This window comes from Hypanus sabinus, chromosome 4 (genome assembly GCF_030144855.1).
Source record: "Hypanus sabinus isolate sHypSab1 chromosome 4, sHypSab1.hap1, whole genome shotgun sequence".
NCBI classification, from domain to species: domain Eukaryota; kingdom Metazoa; phylum Chordata; class Chondrichthyes; order Myliobatiformes; family Dasyatidae; genus Hypanus; species Hypanus sabinus.
The window spans coordinates 156022305-156040944 of NC_082709.1; the positions used below are offsets into that span (position 1 = coordinate 156022305).

General features: G+C 39.4%; 1 long non-coding RNA gene across 4 annotated transcripts in view; it reads right to left on the bottom strand.

The window, feature by feature from the left end:
* Nucleotides 1-18640, bottom strand: part of LOC132393386 (uncharacterized) — a 67065-nt gene that overhangs the window by 10351 nt on the left and 38074 nt on the right. For all 4 annotated transcript variants that reach the window (XR_009511859.1, XR_009511862.1, XR_009511861.1 and 1 more), the window contains 3 exons: nt 5489-5636; nt 1616-1740; nt 1127-1174 (listed from right to left, as the gene is read on the bottom strand). This is a non-coding gene — a long non-coding RNA (uncharacterized LOC132393386). The remainder of the gene's footprint in view (nt 1-1126; nt 1175-1615; nt 1741-5488; nt 5637-18640) is intronic.

The following is an 18640-nucleotide window of genomic DNA, read 5'->3' on the forward strand; positions in this document are numbered from 1 at the left end:
GAAATGTGAAATGATAGGAGAAGACTGGAGGGGGTGGGATGAAGCTAAGAGCTGGAAAGGTGATTGGCGAAAGTGATACAGAGCAGGAGAAGGGAAAGAATCATGGGATGGGAGGCCTCAGGAGAAAGAAAGGGGGGGGGGGGAACACCAGAGGGAGATGGAGAACAGACAAACAACTAAATATGTCAGGGAATGGGTAAGAAGGGGAGGAGGGGGATTAATGGAAATTAGAGAAGTCAATGTTCATGCCATCAGGTTGGAGGCTACCCAACCGGTATATAAGGTGTTGTTCCTCCAACCTGAGTTTGGATTCATTTTGGCAATAGAGGTAGACATGGGTAGACATATCAGAATGGGAATGGGACATGGAATTAAAATGTGTGGCCACTGGGAGATCCTGCTTTCTCTGGCAGACCGAGTGTAGGTGTTCAGCGAAACTGTCTCCCAGTCTGCGTTGGGTCTCACCAATATATAAAAGGCCACACCGGGAGCACCGGACGCAGTATACCATACCAGCTGACTCACAGGTGAAGTGTCGCCTCACCTGGAAGGACTGTCTGGGGCCCTGAATGGTGGTGAGGGAGGAAGTGTAAGGGCAGGTGCAACACTTGTTCCACTTGCAAGGATAAGTGCCAGGAGGGAGATCGGTGGGAAGGGATGGGGGGACGAGTGGACAAGGGAGTTGCGTAGGGAGCGATCCCTGCGAAAAGCAGAAATGGGGGAGAGGGAAAAATGTGGTTGGTAGTGGGATCCCGTTGGAGGTGGCGGAAGTTATGGAGAATTATACGTTGGACCTGGAGGCTGGTGGGGTGGTAGGTAAGGACAAGGGGAACCCTATCCCAAGTGGGGCGGCGGGTGGATGGGGTGAGGGTAGATGTGCGGGAAATGGGAGAGATGCGTTTGAGAGCAGAGTTGAAGGTGGACAAAGGGAAGCCCCTTTGTTTAAAAAAGGAAGACATCTCCTTCGTCCTGGAATGAAAAGCCTCATCCTGAGAGCAGATGCGGCGGAGATGGAGGAATTGTGAGAAGGGGATAGCCTTTTTGCAAGAGACAGGGTGGGAAGAGGAATAGTCCAGGTAACAGACTCTTAAGCAAAAAGATTTCAAGACATTCTAAAGAACTTTACCATCAGTGAATCCTTTTCAATACGTAGTCAACAATGTAATGTTGGGCCCTATATTTAAAAATAAAAGGTTATATGTTACTAATTTACATACATAACACAGTGTCGTTCATCCACTGATTTAATATTAAGCCATATCAAAGAAGAGTCCTAAATTTGATTCCTGGAGTGTTCATTCTGCAAACTGTAAATTAAGATGTTAGTACAAATGGCTTCATTCTCCATACAATAGTGCTATGTTAACAAATTTCATATTGTATGTCTGTGATAATAAACCTAATTCTGATTCTGATTCTGAAAATAACATTCAAAGGCCTGCTGCCACTTACTCTTCAGCTCGTTCAGAGGGCTGGCGATATCTGCAGAAGAGTACTCACCTTGTGTCAGTGCCTTCAGGAGGTAAGACAAGAAAGAACATGACTGAAAAAAAATAAGATTATTCCAGACAATGTTTGGATGATTCATCTCACTGACCTCTGAATGTATCCCTACCTCTAGGTAGAAGGAGTTCTTGTAATGGATATCACTTTGTCACTTGCATGCTCCATATAAAAGTGGGTTTGATTTTAAACTGAAAAGTTCTCTGTGGTGACTCATTGGTTTACTGTTGACGGTACCTAAAGACAAGAAAAAAATTATAAAATCCATTTTCATGAGGGAAATTTAAATCCAGTACATTTCATGCAAAATTATGGATTCAGGTGGGGTGTACAAAAATAAGTCACATAATAATGAATTAAATGATTATTAATGATTATACTGAATGGCAGTGCAGGCTCGAAGGGCTGAATGATCTACTCCTGCACCTATTTTCTATGTTTCTATATTTCTATGCATGTTATTGCAAAAGAATGTATTGAAAAACTTACCGTTGGATTTGGGTTTGTGATTTATTGTGATGAATTGGGTGTATGAATTTCAAATCAACAAGTGACTGCAGTGGTTAAATGATCAACAGTATTGTGATATACTGCCCGCAGACACAGTACTATTTATACAACAATGCACTGTATTTATGTGGTATAGGCAATCACACAAGTGCAGCAAGGTCAGGTTAAAATTATACATGTAAGAATAGGATTCATTTAGATTTGGAGTTGTTAACATTGAAACATTGGAAAAGTTTGTACATCTATTTCTATTTTGGGCTCTTTTATCATTGCTAGTATCACAAATTTAACATTGTGTTATGTGACAGGACTAGTTCCCCTGCATCTAGATGAGTGAAACAGTTCAAATGTCTTCACATAGGTGTAATGTTTATACTCTGTAAATTAAATTATCTGTTATATAATGCTACTAATACTTAAATTGACTGTTAATGTATCAGACATCATAAAAAGCTTATTTGGTTCTCCGAACGTTTGTTTTGGGGGAAGGCTATTGGCAGTTCTGCTGTTCTTTCCCTTGCCTGCCCTACCCGTGACACAACAGAATGAAATCAATGTGTTTGATTCTTTAATTCTTCTCTGAAATACCCTATCATTACCATTCAGTAGAAGGACAATTAGATACAGGCAATATATACTGGTCTTTGCAACAGCAGCCACATCCTATTAGTAAATCAAAGGACAGATTTGTACAAGGATTGACAACTCGCTGGGATTACTCTAAATCAATTGTCGTTTACAATTCATTTTGTGAATATTGTTGCAGGCACTTTGGAAGAAAAACAATAGAGACAGTAAGAAGAACATGCTTCTTTAATTTTTAACACTTTTAATTGTTAATTATAAAAACAATACAATTGGAAAAATTAGACTTGACAGACGATTCTGTGATGAAGTTTACAGAAATACTGGATGAGCAATCTGATTTGAATACCCATTAACACAGGAAGAGATTCATCAACAGATGGTTATGGGAAGAAAGCAACCAAAAATTGTATGTAGTAACCAAAAATTATGTTGCTGTTTTAGTGAAGAGTGTCTCTCCTACCATCCATCATGATATAGAGCAGGGTTCCCCACCAGGGGTCCACAGACTCCTTGGTTAACAGTAACACACACAAAATGCTGGTGGAACACAGCAGGCCAGGCAGCATCTATAAGGAGAAGCGCTGTCGACGTTTCGGGCCGAGACCCTTCGTCAGGACTAACTGAAAGAAGAGATAGTAAGAGATTTGAAAGTAGCGGGGGGAGGGGGAAATGCGAAATGATAGGAGAAGACCGGAGGGGGTGGGGTGAAGCTAAGAGTTGGAAATGTCTTGAAATCCAGAGATATTAAGAACAATTAAATCTCCTGAGACAAATAAACAGAGCCTAAGGAAATTTCTGTAGGTATCTTAAAAATCATTCTGAAGGAAATACTGGATGTTGGGTTAGGGTTAGAAAGGATCGAATAATTGGCATGAATAGGGTATACATTCAGAATCTTTTCCACGGGTTGAAGTGTGAAATGCCAGAGAGCATGCTTCCAAGGTTAGAGAGGGGAAGTTCATAGGCGACGTGAGGGGCAAGTTTTTTTACATAGGGAATATAGGTATCTGGAATGGGCCACCCGAGGTGGTAGTGGAATCAGGCTGCTTGGTGGCATTTAAGAGGCTTTTAGTTACTCATGAGAATGAAGTGGATAGGGGAATGATATACAGGAGGAGGAGATTTAGTAAAAATTGGCATCAAGATTGGCACACTATCATGGGCTGAATTGCCTGTCCCATGATAGTACACTGACACCCACAACACCCTACAGACATTTTGACCCACAACGTTGTGCCAACAATATAAACCCACTTGTAAGATCAATTTACAACCTACTACACAACCTGCATAACCCTCCATTTTGCTTAATTAAGAGTCTTGTATCAGCCTCTACCACTATCCCCGCAGTGTGTTCCAGGCACCCACCAGTCACTGCGTAACAAACCTGCCTCTGACAACTCCCTGAAACTTTCCGCCATTCACCTTAATTACATGTCCTCTGCTATTGCCATTGCTGCCCTGGGAGAAAGCTGATGGCTGACCAACCTAATTAAACCTCTCATAACTTTATACACCTCTATCTCATCACCTCTCAACCTCTGTCACTCCAAAAAGAAAGGCCTAGCTCATTCAACCTTTCCTCATGAAACAGATTCTCTAGTCCAGGCAGCATCCTCAAAATTCAAAGTTCAAAACAGAACAGAACCAGAACAGGGAGGAACCATTGTGCACTCCCCGTTCTCCCAATGTTCCTTTGGTCTCAGCATGTTAAAATGACGTGGGATGTTTTCAAGATAGTGAATCCAAGGAAAGCATCAGGTCCAGATGAAATACCTGGCTGAGTATTGAAGACCTGTGCTGATCAACTGGCCAGTGTATCCACAGATATTATCAACCTCTCACTCCAGCACAGTGTAGTACCCACCTGCTTCAAGCAGGCTTCAATCATATTAGCGCCCAAGAAGAGCATGGTAGCCTGTCTAAATGACTGTGCCCAGTGGTACTTACAGCCACACTGATGAAGTGTTTTGAGAGGCTGGTGATGAAGCATATCAACTCCTGTCTGAATGGTGACTTGGATCTGCTCTAATCTGCCTACCAAACCAACAGGTCCACAGCTGATATCTTGTTGGCTATTCACACAAGCCTGAAACATCGGGACGGTAAAGATGCATACATCAGGATGCTGTTTCTCAATTACAGCCCAGCATTTAACATCATCATCCCCTCAAAACTGATCAGTAAACTCCAGGACCTGGGTGTCAATAACTCCTTATGCAATTGGATCCTGGAGTTCCTCACTTGTAGAACCCAGACAGTTTGAATTGGCAAAAACATCTCCTCCATAATCTCCATCAGCATAGGAGCACTGAAGGTACCTAGCCCCCTGTTCTACTCACTTTACACCTATGACTGTGTGGCTAAGTACAGCTCCAACACCATACACAAGTTTGCTAACGACACCACTGTTGTGGGCTGTATCAAAGGTGGTTATGAATCAACATACAGGAGGGTGATTGAAACTTGGCTGAATGGTAACAGCAACCTCTCACTTAATGTCAATAAGATCAAGGGACTGATTGTAGACTTCAGGAGATGCAAACCAGGAGTCCATGAGCCAGTAATCATCGGAGGATCAGAGGTGGAGAAGCTAAGTAACTTTAAATTTCTGGGTGTCACTATCTTGGAGGACCTATCCTGAACCCATTATATAAATATTACTGTGAAGAAAGCATGACAGTGCTTCTGCTTCCTCAGGAGCCTGTGGAGGCATGGCATGTCATTGAAAACCGTGGCAAACTTCTATAGATGTGCGGTGGAAAGTGTGCGGACTGGCTGCATTACAGCCTGATGTGGGAACACCAATGTCTTTGAGTGGAAAATCCAACAAAAGGTCATGGATTTGGCCCAGGGTACAACCCTCCCAACCTTTGAGAAGAACTACCTGAAACGTTGCTGTAGAAAAGCAGCATCCATCATCAAAGATCCTCACCACCCAAGCCATGCTCTTCTCTCACTGCTGCCATCAGGTAGAAGGTACAGGAACATCAGGACTTGCACCACCAGGTTCACGAACAGTTACTACCCATCAACTATTGAACAAAAAGGGATAACTACACTTATTTAAGGGCTCTGTTATATTGTTATTTTATACTCATTATTTATTGTCATTTATTTATATCTACATTTGCTGTTTGTTTACAGTTAATAGTTCCTGATGTTTACAGTTTACAATTCCTACTGTTCTACAGATTTGCAAAGTATGCCCACAGAAAAAGATTCTCGGGGTTGTATGTGGTGACATGTATGTACTCTGAAAATAAACTTTACTTTGAATTTTGAGCTTAATGAGCTTTGAAAACATTAACTCTTTACTCCTCTCCATAGATACTGCCTGACCTGCTGTGTTTCTTCAGCATTTTTGTGTCTGTGACTCTGGATTTCTAACAACTGCAGAATGTCTTGAGTTCATAATAATCTTTTAAAAAGGCTAGGTAGAATAAGTTACCAAAATATGAATAAATTAGCCATCAGGTAGAACTTAGAACAATACAGCACAGTACAGGCCCTTCGGCCCACAATGTTGTGCCAACCCTTAAATCCTGCCTCCCATATAACCCTCCACCTTAAATTCCTCCATATAACTGTCTAGTAGTCTCTTAAATTTCACTAGTGTATCTGCCTCACCACTGACTCAGGCAGTGCATTCCACACACCAACCACTCTCTGAGTGAAAAACCTTCCTCTAATATCCACCTTGAACTTTCCACCCCTTACCTTAAAGCCATGTCCTCTTGTACTGAGCAGTGGTGCCCTGGGGAAGAAGCACTGACTGTCCACTCCATCTATTCTTCTTAATATCTTGTATACCTCTATCATGTCTCCTCTCATCCTCCTTCTCTCCAGAGAGTAAAGCCCTAGCTCCCTTAATCTCTGATCATAATGCCTACTCTCTAAACCAGGCAGCATCCTTGTAAGTCTCCTCTGTACCCTTTCCAATGCTTCCACATCCCTCCTATAGTGAGACAATCAGAACTGGACACAGTACTCCAAGTGTGGCCTATCCAGAGTTTTATAGAATTGCATCATTACCCCGCGACTCTTAGACTCTATCCCTCAACTTATGAAAGCTAACACTCCATAAGCTTTCTTAACTACCCTAGCTACCTGTGAGGCAACTTTCAGGGATCTGTGGACATGTACCCCCAGATCCCTCTGCTCCTCCACACTACCAAGTATCCTGCCATTTACTTTGTATTCTGCCTTGGAGTTTGTCCTTCCAAAGTGTACCACCTCATACTTCTCCAGGTTGAACTCCATCTGCCACTTCTTAGCCCACTTCTGCATCCTATCAATCTCTCTCTGTAATCTTCAAAAATCCTCAACACTATCCACACCACCACCGACCTTTGTGTCATCTGCAAACTTGCCAACCCAAACTTCTACCCCCATATCCAGGTCGTTAATAAAAATCACGAAAAGTAGACGTCCCAGAACCGATCCTTGTGGGACACCACTAGTCACAACTCTCCAATCCAAATGTACTTCCTCCATCACGACCCTCTGCTTTCTGCAGGCAAGCCAATTCTGAATCCACCTGGCCAAACGTCCCTGGATCTCATGCCTTCTGACTTTCTGAATAAGCCTACCGTGTGGAACCTTGTCAAATGCCTTACTAAAATCCATGTAGATCACATCCACTGCACTATCCTCATCTATATGCTTGGTCACCTCCTCAAAGAACTCTATCAGGCTTGTTAAACACGATCTGCCCTTCACAAAGCCATGCTGACTGTCTCTGATCAGACTCTCTAAATGCCCATAGATTCTATCACTAAGAATCTTTTCCAACAGCTTTCACACCACAGATGTAAGGCTCACTGGTCTATAATTACCTGGATTATCCTTACTACCTTTTTGAACAAGGGGAAATATTCGCCTCCCTCCAGTCCTCCGGTACCATTCCTGTGGACAATGAGGACATAAAGATCCTAGCCAGAGGCTCAGCAATCTCTTCCCTCACCTTGTGGAACAGCCTGGGGAATATTCTGTCAGACCCCGGGGATTTATCCGTCCTAATGTATTTTGATAACTCCAACACCTCTTCTCCCTTAATATCAACATGCTCCAGAACATCAACCTCACTCATATTGCCCTCTCTGTCATCAAGTTCCCTCTCATTGGTGAATACTGAAGAGAAGTATTCATTGAGGACGTCACTCACTTCCACAGACTCCAGGCACATCTTCCCACCTTTACCTCTAATCAGTCCTATCTTCACTTCCGTCAACCTTTTGTTCTTCACATAATTGAAGAACACCTTGGGGTTTTCCTTTACTCCACTCACCAAAGAAGGTACAAGTGCTTCAGGACTCGCACCACCGGATTCAATAACAGTTACTACCCCTCAGTCATCAGGCGGTCAAACAAAAGGGGACAGTTACTCTCATTTAAGGACTCTGTTATATTGTTATTTCATGCTCATTATTTATTGCTATGCATTTATATCTACATTTGCACAGTTTGTTTACAGTTTCCTGATACTTATCATTTCTGTTCTATAGATTTGCTAAGTATGACCACAGAAAAAGAATCTCAGTTGTCTGTGGCAATATGTTCATCGTAAATTTTACTTTGAACTTTTCACACTTTCCAAATGAATTCCATCTGCAACTTCTCCAGCCAACTCTGCATCATGTCTATATCCTGTCGTAACCTATGACAACCTTCTACAATACATCCAACCTTTTTGTCATCTGTAAAAGAGCAGGGGCCCAGAACCAATCTGTGCAGAGCGCCATGAGTCACTGACTTACAGGCAGGTTACATCTCACTACTACCACACTGAGCATTCCATGGACAAGACAATTCTGAATCATGCAGCAAATGTTCTAAGAATCTATGCCTCATGACTTGCTGCATGAGGTCACCATGGAGAACCTTATCAAATGCTCTACACCATATCTACTGCTCTACCTACATCAATGTGCTTTTCAGAGCCTCAAAGAATTCTATCAGGCCACTCTTACTATCTCAAATAAGATTATGCTTTTCTAAATGCTTGTAAATCCTGTCCTAAGAATCTTCATCCACTGTTCTATACTTTATGCTCTAAGAGCCATAAAACATGCCATGACTGCAATATTGCAGTATTAATTGTAAATTATTTCCACTAAATTGATCTTGATGAAAAATTACATTTCAGCAGCACAAGTAGGCAGCTACTTCTGACAAGTGACTCAAGGCAAGTGTTCCCAGTTTTATGTGCCAAAGTAACATAAAAAGGCACAAGTCATAAAAGTTTACCCTGAGAAGCAATGAAATCACAGTTTTGGAAAGTATAATGGAAATTTGAAAAAGTTCACCACTGACTGGAATTTTTGGGACTGCAAGATGAAATATAGAACTGTTTCAGTTCTTAATCAACTATCATAACGTTTTCTGTTCTTACATTTCGGAATTGTTCCTGTGTCTTTAACACCATTAACTGGTTCCTCCAACATTCCACCAGACCAAGATGCACAACACAGTACCTATAAATCACACACCACACATAAAGTAATACTACCCCAACATAATTAACAAATAATGAGATATTTTCCGGAAGATTGACATTTAGCATAAGGTGCATTCATGACAGAAGTCAAAAGTTAAATGGTACTGTGATGGATATTCTCATGTTTTACTGAGCTCACTTTCCAAACACAACAGCTGCCACTTGTAAGATCAAAGCAGTTCTAAGTAAACTTCCATTTAAAACTGCTTTATTTAACCTGTGGTCATACTTTGTGAATGGGAGTCAGTCTTCAGTTCTCAAAATGTAAATGAAAAACAGTAATCAGCCTGCAGTTTAAAACATAGCTTTGCAAACAAGCTCTGTACATAGCAGACACTCTGTCTGTGGAAAGCAAGATGTTGGTCACTGCGCCTAGTTTATTTATTGCTTGAGAGTGCAGTATAATATGATGGGTTATTTAATTTGGCTTGTTTCAAAACAGAGAAGCTACTGTATGTTGTTTTGTTCAAAGAAGCTTGCAGACCAGATGAAAACAATCGCTTAGCATATCAATAACTCATCTAATAATGTTGGAAGTTTTATGTACATATGAAGTTAGCTTCACAGCATTAATTGTGGAACTGTCTCTCTAAAAATCTTTAAAATCTTTTGTGTAAAAAGGTTTTCTGAGGTAATATCATGTATGTGTGAAGTCACCCAAGTGGTAGAAACAGTATAATTGTAGAGAGCAGTTCAGGCATCAAGGAATGGGCTAAAGAACATCAAGAAGCTATGAAAGAAAAATGGGTGAAGTGGAATCCCGAATCCATTCTTCTGGATTTAGTTTCTGTGATGGAAGATTTGTTCATCTGCACCATTGCTATGGCTTTTTAGGTTATCGGAATAGTACCTGTGATCTGGGAATTCCTTGTGCTTTGTGTTTTAGAGATACTTTGTGTTCTAGAAATGATTTATGTGTTAGAAATGGTTTGTGATTTGTAAAGGTTTATGATGGAAATCCTCTGTGAGCTTTAAATGTGTTTTGAGAGTGTTGTTTGGATTTAAACTGTATCACTGAAAATAAATGAACTGTGTTTTAAACTGCTTTGTTAGCTGGAAGTACCTTCTCCTTGGTGGGGAGAGAGAACACACTGTTCAAATAGTGGGTATTGGCAACTAAATGCATTGTGGAAAATAAATAGGGAAATGAACTCGTCCTTGAAGACTGGATAGTTACAGTACAATTTCCCTTTAGAGAGAGTACTTATGGGCTTAAGGTCTTCATCTGAGTTTTCAACGTTGCGTTCAGCAAACCCAGTACCATTACAGTACAACTTTACTGATGTTTCATAAGTGATGAGATCTGGGTGGTGGCAGGAAATTCAGTATTCTTACAGCCTAGGGAGGAAGCTGTTTCTATCCTAAGAGTACTTGCCCTGAAACTACATTGCCTCCTGCCTGATGGTAGGTAGTCAAAGAGATTGTGGGACAGGCGGGAGGGATTGTTGACAGTGCTTAGGGCCCTGCACATGCAACAATTCTGATAGCGATCTTGAATGAATGGAAAAGAGACTCAGATCATCCTCTCTACAGTCCACGCAATCCTTTGTAGGGTCTTGCAGTCAGATGCATTGCAGTTCCCACACTAGATGGTGGAGCAGCTGGTCAGGATACTGTCAATGGTGCTTCTGTAAAAATTGGTTAGAATGGGGCAGCGAGAGGGATCATGGGGTAGCTTCATTCACCTAAAAACTGTTCAACTTCATCTGGTGATAAATAGAACTATATATCCAATGAATTTAAGATGTACATATTCAAATGAAATCAGGACATAATGTCATCCTATGCATGTAAGCTGTTAGCAATTGTAGGACATTGATTATAAAGAAGTACTAGTAAAACAAATTAAACTGCACAAGACAGTAAGATTATTTATCAAATTAGACTATACGTAGCAGTTTAAATAATTTATTTTGCTGGATTTCAATGATCTTCAGAAATAAGCTGTTAGAAAGTCACTTCAACTCATCATTTTAGCTAACTCTATGGACAAATCATTACATGTTAATAGTGGTAGGTTTATTTTATGCATTTATCAATAATATTTGAATCTCTCATGTAGGCACCATCTTAAATTACTAAATACAGACTCTAACATCAACAATACAAACTGGAGGTTCTTAATCGGCAGGGACACATCTTCATAAAGTACTGCTTGCACATCATTTCCCAAGGACCATATGCTATTGTTTCCTTGTTACTTCTGTGCCAGCCTTCAATCACTGAGAGGACTTTTATATCTGCAACCGTCTCGCCTTAGGCTCGTAACAAGTTAGCTATTACTGTGATCTCATCCTAGCTGCAACAATGCATGGGGAATAATGATGATAAGACCATTTCCAAAAAGTAAACATGTCTAAGGTAAAGATGATTCGGGTAAATGCAGCACATAAAAGGTTGAATGTTCCTTTAAGGGAAACTACGACTGTTACATATATGAATACTGACACACGTGCAAATTTACTGTTCACCAGGAAGCAATAATTTAACTCACACCAGAATAGGCTTAAAGTTGTATTGACAAAATATTTTAAACTGTAACAAACAAAATGAAGTAAAGGGCCCATTTCACATATATATTAATTAGCCTCTAGTGTGTACATAATTGTTGGAGCTCATTGTTGTGTAATCAATCTGGTTTGCTTCACTTAATTTATTCACGGTGCCAAACAATTCTGCCTGAAAACAGTCCAGGTGAAGCATAAGTGAATATTCAAGGACAAGGTATCACGAACTTTCTCTAAGGTTGTGTGATAACTAGCTAATTAAAATTTATCTGCCCATTCTCTGTGAGACCAAAGTTTGCGTGAGGATTCATGTTCTTCTGCTGTGTTTATTATCCATTTCTATTTTCCTTTTCCTCCTTCTTCCTCCAAAACACCTGCTCTCTCTCCAGAAAGTGGCTACCCCCAAACCCTCTAGAATGCTCCTTGTTAACAGAAACAAGGCAAATCCCATTGTCTGTTACAATAAGCCTAAATTAATCAACTGAATTATTATTTTAAACAGCTAAAAGAGTAATATTCGATTGTACAATATAATCAAAGGAACACGATCCATATTGACAAAATCTACATAAGATCAAATACCCAACAGCATAACTGCATTAATACAATAAAGCATAGTCTTAAACCAGGGGTATTACATCTCTGCAATAGAAGGTGATTGGTTCCAGCAATACTTAATCCAGAGGGAGATTTTTCAGTCCATCTCTCAAGTGGGCATAACATATCTATTTAAAGAATAATCATGGAGATTGGGTTTTATGGTACAACTATCTCTCAGCTAAGAGGCCAGGCTATGTGTCCACTATTCTCTTGTTAGCAATGGGATCATTCAAATGAGTGCATTAATCGGCTAAATGATGCATAAGGGTTGACTGAGGTGTCCTTCAGAAGTCCATTTTGCAGTGAAGCATCTACTACATACTCTTTTCTACTCATGGACCCCAAGAAGTGGTGGAAAATGAAAACCACTGTCGGTGCTGCCAGCTTCAGGACATGGGCCCAGTCACCCACCAGAGAAATACGAGCAACGACTCTTCATTCCAGAACACCTCCTGGATCACGTGGCTCCTTTAGACACACCTGCAGCATCAACACTGAGATCCCAGGAGCAAGCAATGCGTTGTCAAAGAACAATAACAGATCTGGAAATCTAACTGGAGGGTGCGCTGAACTTTTACATTGGAAACCATTGATTAGAATCCAAACCTGCATTTCTAAGTTTCCAGAGGCAACAGAAACCAGTTCGGTACACGCTTTCCCTACTAAACCTTGTCAGAAACAGGACTCTCCATCAGTAGTATAGCTATTTCTCAAAGCTGTCATATTTTTAATGTGTCTGAATATTTTAAAACTATTAAAATGACACCACTGTATCTGTGTGGAGTTTGCTCATCTTCTCTATGACTATGCATGTTTCTCCACGACTCTCCTCTTTCTTTCCACATCTCAAAGGTTAAGTGGATACTACATATTTCCCTTTAGTTTAGGCACATGACAAAAGAGTCAGAAAGGTGAATTGATGGATATGTGAGAGAGAATATGTTGCAGGGTTACAGGGATTTCAGAATGGAACTGATGAGGTTGCTCTGCCGGGAACAGCATGAACTCAACAGGCCAAATTGGCTTCTTCTGTGTCAGTAATACAGTAAGCAAATGTCATTTTGCAGTCTGTGGAGGGACCACCACATGCAAGTTTTTATATAACAACATTAACTACTTTCCAATAAATACTTATTGGAGCTAAACTACTTCAGTGTATGCTAATGATAACGCAAAAACGTCTGTGTTATTGCATGTATTTTCTTTTTAATCTGTTTGGTGATACCACACCGTATAAAACTTAAATATAAACCTCCAGTTATGTAGGGCATTAGTAATAAACATCTTAAGTACTGGGTATAGGAATGATCTCCTTACTTAAAGGAGGCTGTTAATGCACAGGAAACAGTTCAGAGAAGATTTACTGCATTGACACAGGATTGAAGTGGTTGTCTTATGAGGAAAGTGTGAAACTTTTAAGATACTGAGGGCTTTTGACATAGTGGATGTAGATAGGATGCTTTCCCTTGTAGTAGAATCTTGAACATTGCTTAAAAAAAATTGGAGAGGTCAAAAACAGAGACATTTTTCTCACAGAACGCCATGATTCTTTGAAACTTCTTGTTAAAAGGAGAGATTTCCAAGACTGTTGGATTTGTAAGGCAGAGGTAGATACATCATGAGCAACTTAGTGAAAGGTTTTGGAATGTGCAGTTCATCAAGATCTGATAAAATGGTAAAACAGATTTGAGGGTTAGTGGCCCACTCCTCCTCCTACTTTAGAGTTCAGACATTCATAACTGGAGTCACATTTCTGCAATTGCAAGCAGTTTGTTCCTAGGAGGTATTAATTAATTAGCTTTTAAGGCAGGGCAATATATTCATGGTCATTTTTGCTGGCCGCAACTTTGTTTTTATCTCCAGCCCACTACTCTTTTCCCTCTATACCCATGACTGTATGGCTCGGAACACCATCTATAAGTTTGCTGAGGACACAATTATTGTTGGCAGAATTTCAGATGGCAACAAACAGGCATACAGGGGTGAGATTGATCAGCTGGTTGTGTGGTGTTGCAGCAACAGCCTTGTACTCAACGTCAGTAAGACCAAGGGATTGATTATAGGATGGGGAAGTCGAGGCATGCACTTCATTGAGGTATCAGAATTAGAAAGTGTGAGTAGTTTCAAGTTCCTGGGTGTCAACATCTCTGAAGATCTATCCTGGACCCAACATATCGATGCAATTAAAAGAAAGCATGACAGCAGCTACATTACATTTGGAGTTTGAAGAGAATTGGTGTGTTACCAAAGACACTCACAAATTTCTGCAGCTGTACTGCGTAGAGCATTCTAACTGGTTGCATCGCTGTCTGGTATGTAAAGGCCACTGTGCAGGATTGAAAAAAGCTGCAGGAAGTTTTAAGCTCAGCCAGTTCCATTATGGGCACCAGTTTCCCCAGCATCTAGAACACCTCCAAAAGGTGATGCCTCAAAAAGGTAGCACCCCCCTCCAATCACCCAGGACATGCCCTCTTCTTATTGCTACCATCATGGAGGAGGTACAGGAGCCTGAAGACACACACTCAACATTTCAGGGACAACTTGTTCTGTTCTCCATCAGATTTCTGAATGGATAATGAACCCATGAACACTTACTCATATTTTCCCTCTTTTGCACTACTTAATTTATTTTTATATATACTTCTTATTGTAATTTATAGCTTTATTATAGTGTACTGCTACACACTGCTGCCACAAAACAACAAATTCCATGACATTTGCCAGTGATATTAAACCTGATACATATTCTGAAATTCGCAGTGTTGGTATTTGGTTAGATTACAGGTACAAGCACATAATCACTGGATGATCTGAAATTTTATTACCAGCTTTGAAACTGGACATCACTGGACAAACAAGAGGCACTTTATGCTATGGTTTTAAAATAATTGCTATGCATTAGACAAATATTTTGGAGCTTCCCTTAATTAATCTCATAAAGGCCACAGATTTGTGAACTGCTTGCACTGGGAATTAAATAAGCACAGCACATCGCATGTTGGTGGAGATTATGTAGGTTTTGTCAATTGAATCAGGTGGGTATCATGTCTTTTTCTCATTTTATGTTTTATCTTTTACTTATTGGCATTTACATTAAATCTGTTTCAAACACGTGTTCAATTCTTGTAGTTTTTATTTATTGGACTATCACCATAAAAGTGCTCTAACATTTAGCAGATTCCTATAGTCCCTATTCTTGTAGGCAAGATTCTGAACTTGCGTCTGTCAGTCATTTACGTTTGCATATTTGGGGGGGGGGGTGTGAGCCATAATGTGGCACATAGTTTTATTTGAACGTCAATGTAAATGCTTCCAGAGATAGAGATATGTAAAACATAGTCAAATAAAGCTAGAGTTCAGAAAAAGGAATTGTGAAACTCTGAGCATATTTTTGAACAATCATTATAAAAGCACTACTCTTAAATTCTTAAGTAAAGTTTCTAACTTCATTTAGTAACACAATTGATGACTAGAACATGAGCTAGTGGAATTATTTTATATATTAAAGAAGGTTTCTAAATGTTGTGAGTAATGTATATGAGAAAGAAGTTGATTAAACTGTGCTAGATTCAAAGAGAGCAGTAATTAATTTGTAATTACACTCTGCCAGACATTGATTTATATAAAAATACAAGTGTCAGCATTTTTCTCAACAATCAAAACTTTGACGGGTACAATGTTTGAACCACAAAGTGTAATTAAAAATTACATATTCACAAAAATATTATTATACATATGTACTTTTCCCCTATTGTGTGTTTTAATAGCTTGTAAACTCTTCACATAAAGGCCTTGGGTTCTTCCCAAACAGTAGGTTTGTACCCTTGCCTAAAATGCAATTATTGTATTTAAAATTAGGAGCAAAATTCAGCAGGTTATTTAATGAACCCAACATCCTTGCACACGATTTTTAACAGGAGTTCATGACAAAAATATTGTCAACAAAATTGCTGCTATGTAGCCCAATATTACAACAGTAACTGCTTCAAAATTGCACAATCGTTGCTATTAAATCTGACAACATCCTCACTACTACATTAACTTATTCACATGACATTAACTGAATATCTTAGCATAAATGCACCTGTAATTAATTGGTTATTCTCAGCAGATGGCTCACAATTATGTGGCATGGCACCAAACCATAAAAAGCAAGTCGATTTCATATTCAGTCTCTGATCTGAGTTAGTATGACCAATTTTTCAATGTGTGGATGTCCAATAAGTGTAATATTTTCCATGCTTAAATCTTTAAATTTCCCTTCCATTGTATTTCTGAAATAGTAATTTCACAACCGCTTAATTTCATTCATAAAATTAAAACCCATGGGATTAAAGAGGCAGAGATTGTGCAAGTACAAAATTGAAGACCTAATAAAAGAAATTTCAGATTGATTCCCAGAAATGGGGAGAACATTATAAGGAGACAACATATTGACTGGGCCTACAAAATAATTTAGAAGAACGAGAATTGATCTCGTCAAAACATGACAAATTCTTACGGGCTTAACAAGGTAAGATGCATATATGATAATTTTTCTTGCTGCAACTTCTAGAATCATGTGTCACAGCATCAAAATAAGGAATCAACCATTTAGGACTCAAATGCAAAGATTTTTTTTCCACCCAGAGGGAGAACATCTTTGAAATTTCCTATCTATGAGATGAACATACATACAAGTTGCTAGATGAACTCAACTCAGAGGGAAAACAAACAGGCGATGTTTTGAGTCTGACCCTGTTGTATGTTAAATATTTAAGTAAAATTTGAGTAATCTTGTATACATACGCTGGTTGATTAAGCATTCTTGTTCGTTTAAATAATTCATTCCGAGTTATATGTATAAATATGTGAACTGCATACGTCATGATGCAACCACGTGATGTGTGCGCACCTCGCTTAAAGTAAACACAAAGTTAGACTTGCATTCCTGGACTCCCGTGTCTCTCTTTGATTTAGTTTAATGTTTATTAGTTACAAAACATAACAGACCCACTGAGTTCCTCCAGCGTTTTGTGTGTGTGCATTGATCCAGATTTCCAGTATATGCAATCTCTCTTGTATTTACCCATAAGATCGTACAATTGCTGAATATATCCAAAGCAGAGATTGATGTGGGTTTTTTTTGGATTTTAAGAGAAACAAAGAAATGCAAGGTTAGTACAAAAAGGTTACACTGAGGTTACAAGTTAGCCTTGAACTTATCAAATGGTAGTGCAAGTATCAGGAGCCAAATGAATTATCCCTGTTTTCTATGACTTTATGTTCTTGAAAAGGTGGTTAACATTCATTTTTCAGGTAGGAGAAAAATTGGGAGTGATATCTCCAATTAGTGGAATCAATTTCTTGATTCTGTTTATAGTCTGTACTTGTATCATTTCAAATTCCATAGCTGAAAACAAAACTCAGATATCAAATGATGGTGAAACAGGTAGCAACAGACTTCAAGAGGACATTAATAAACTTACAATATTGTTGAACACAAAGTGAATGAAAGTTAGTAGAAAAGTGTAAAGGTATGAAAATTGTTGGGAAGAGTGAAAAGAGATTATAAATCAAATGAAACAGTTCTGCCCTCAGGGTTAGAGTTATGCAGCACAGTAACAGGCCTTTGGGTGAATTTAACCAATATGCCTATCTGAGTTAGTCCCATTTTCCATAATTTGGCGTAAGTCCTTCATAATCTTTCCTGTCATTCATGTGTCCAAATGCCTTTTAAATTTTGTAATTGTATGCGTGTCTATCACTTCCTCTGGCAGCTCGTTTCATATATCCACTATCCTCTGTGTGGAAAATCGTCCCTCTCAGTTCCCTTTAAATCTTCCCCTTCTCACCTTAAAATTATGCAATCTAGAAAACAAGAAGTTACATGAAACCTTCAAAGCATTGTTGAAGCCCCTGGCAGTGTATTGGATTCATGTTGAGACTCAAACTGAGAAATATAACTAAAGAACTGAATGCAAAGACACTTACCATAATGGTAACAAAGAAGAAAGACAAAAGCTGCATGGAGGTTGAAAAGTGTATGCTGTTCTCTTTAAAGCAGACCATTACTCTACCAAGATAATCATGAATCAATTTTCCTGTTTAACAACAATAAGGTATATAAAGGTAAAGGGAAGATTTGATTGCAGTGTGAAAAGTCAGGAAGGTTTTGATAAAGTAAATAAGAAACTATTTAGCAGCAGAATGGGTACTAACCATTTAATGTAATGGCAAAAGGACCAGAGACGACGTGAGAGAAAAGATTGCAGAGTGAATTATAATGATCTTCACGGGCGAAGGAAACAGATTTGATAATAACTTCAAATGGAAATTGGAAGAATTTATGAAGCCTCCGCACTATTGAGGTCATCTTCAAAAGGCGATTCCTCAAGAAGATGGCATCCATCGTTAAGGACGCTTGCCATCCAGACCATGCCCTCTTCTTATT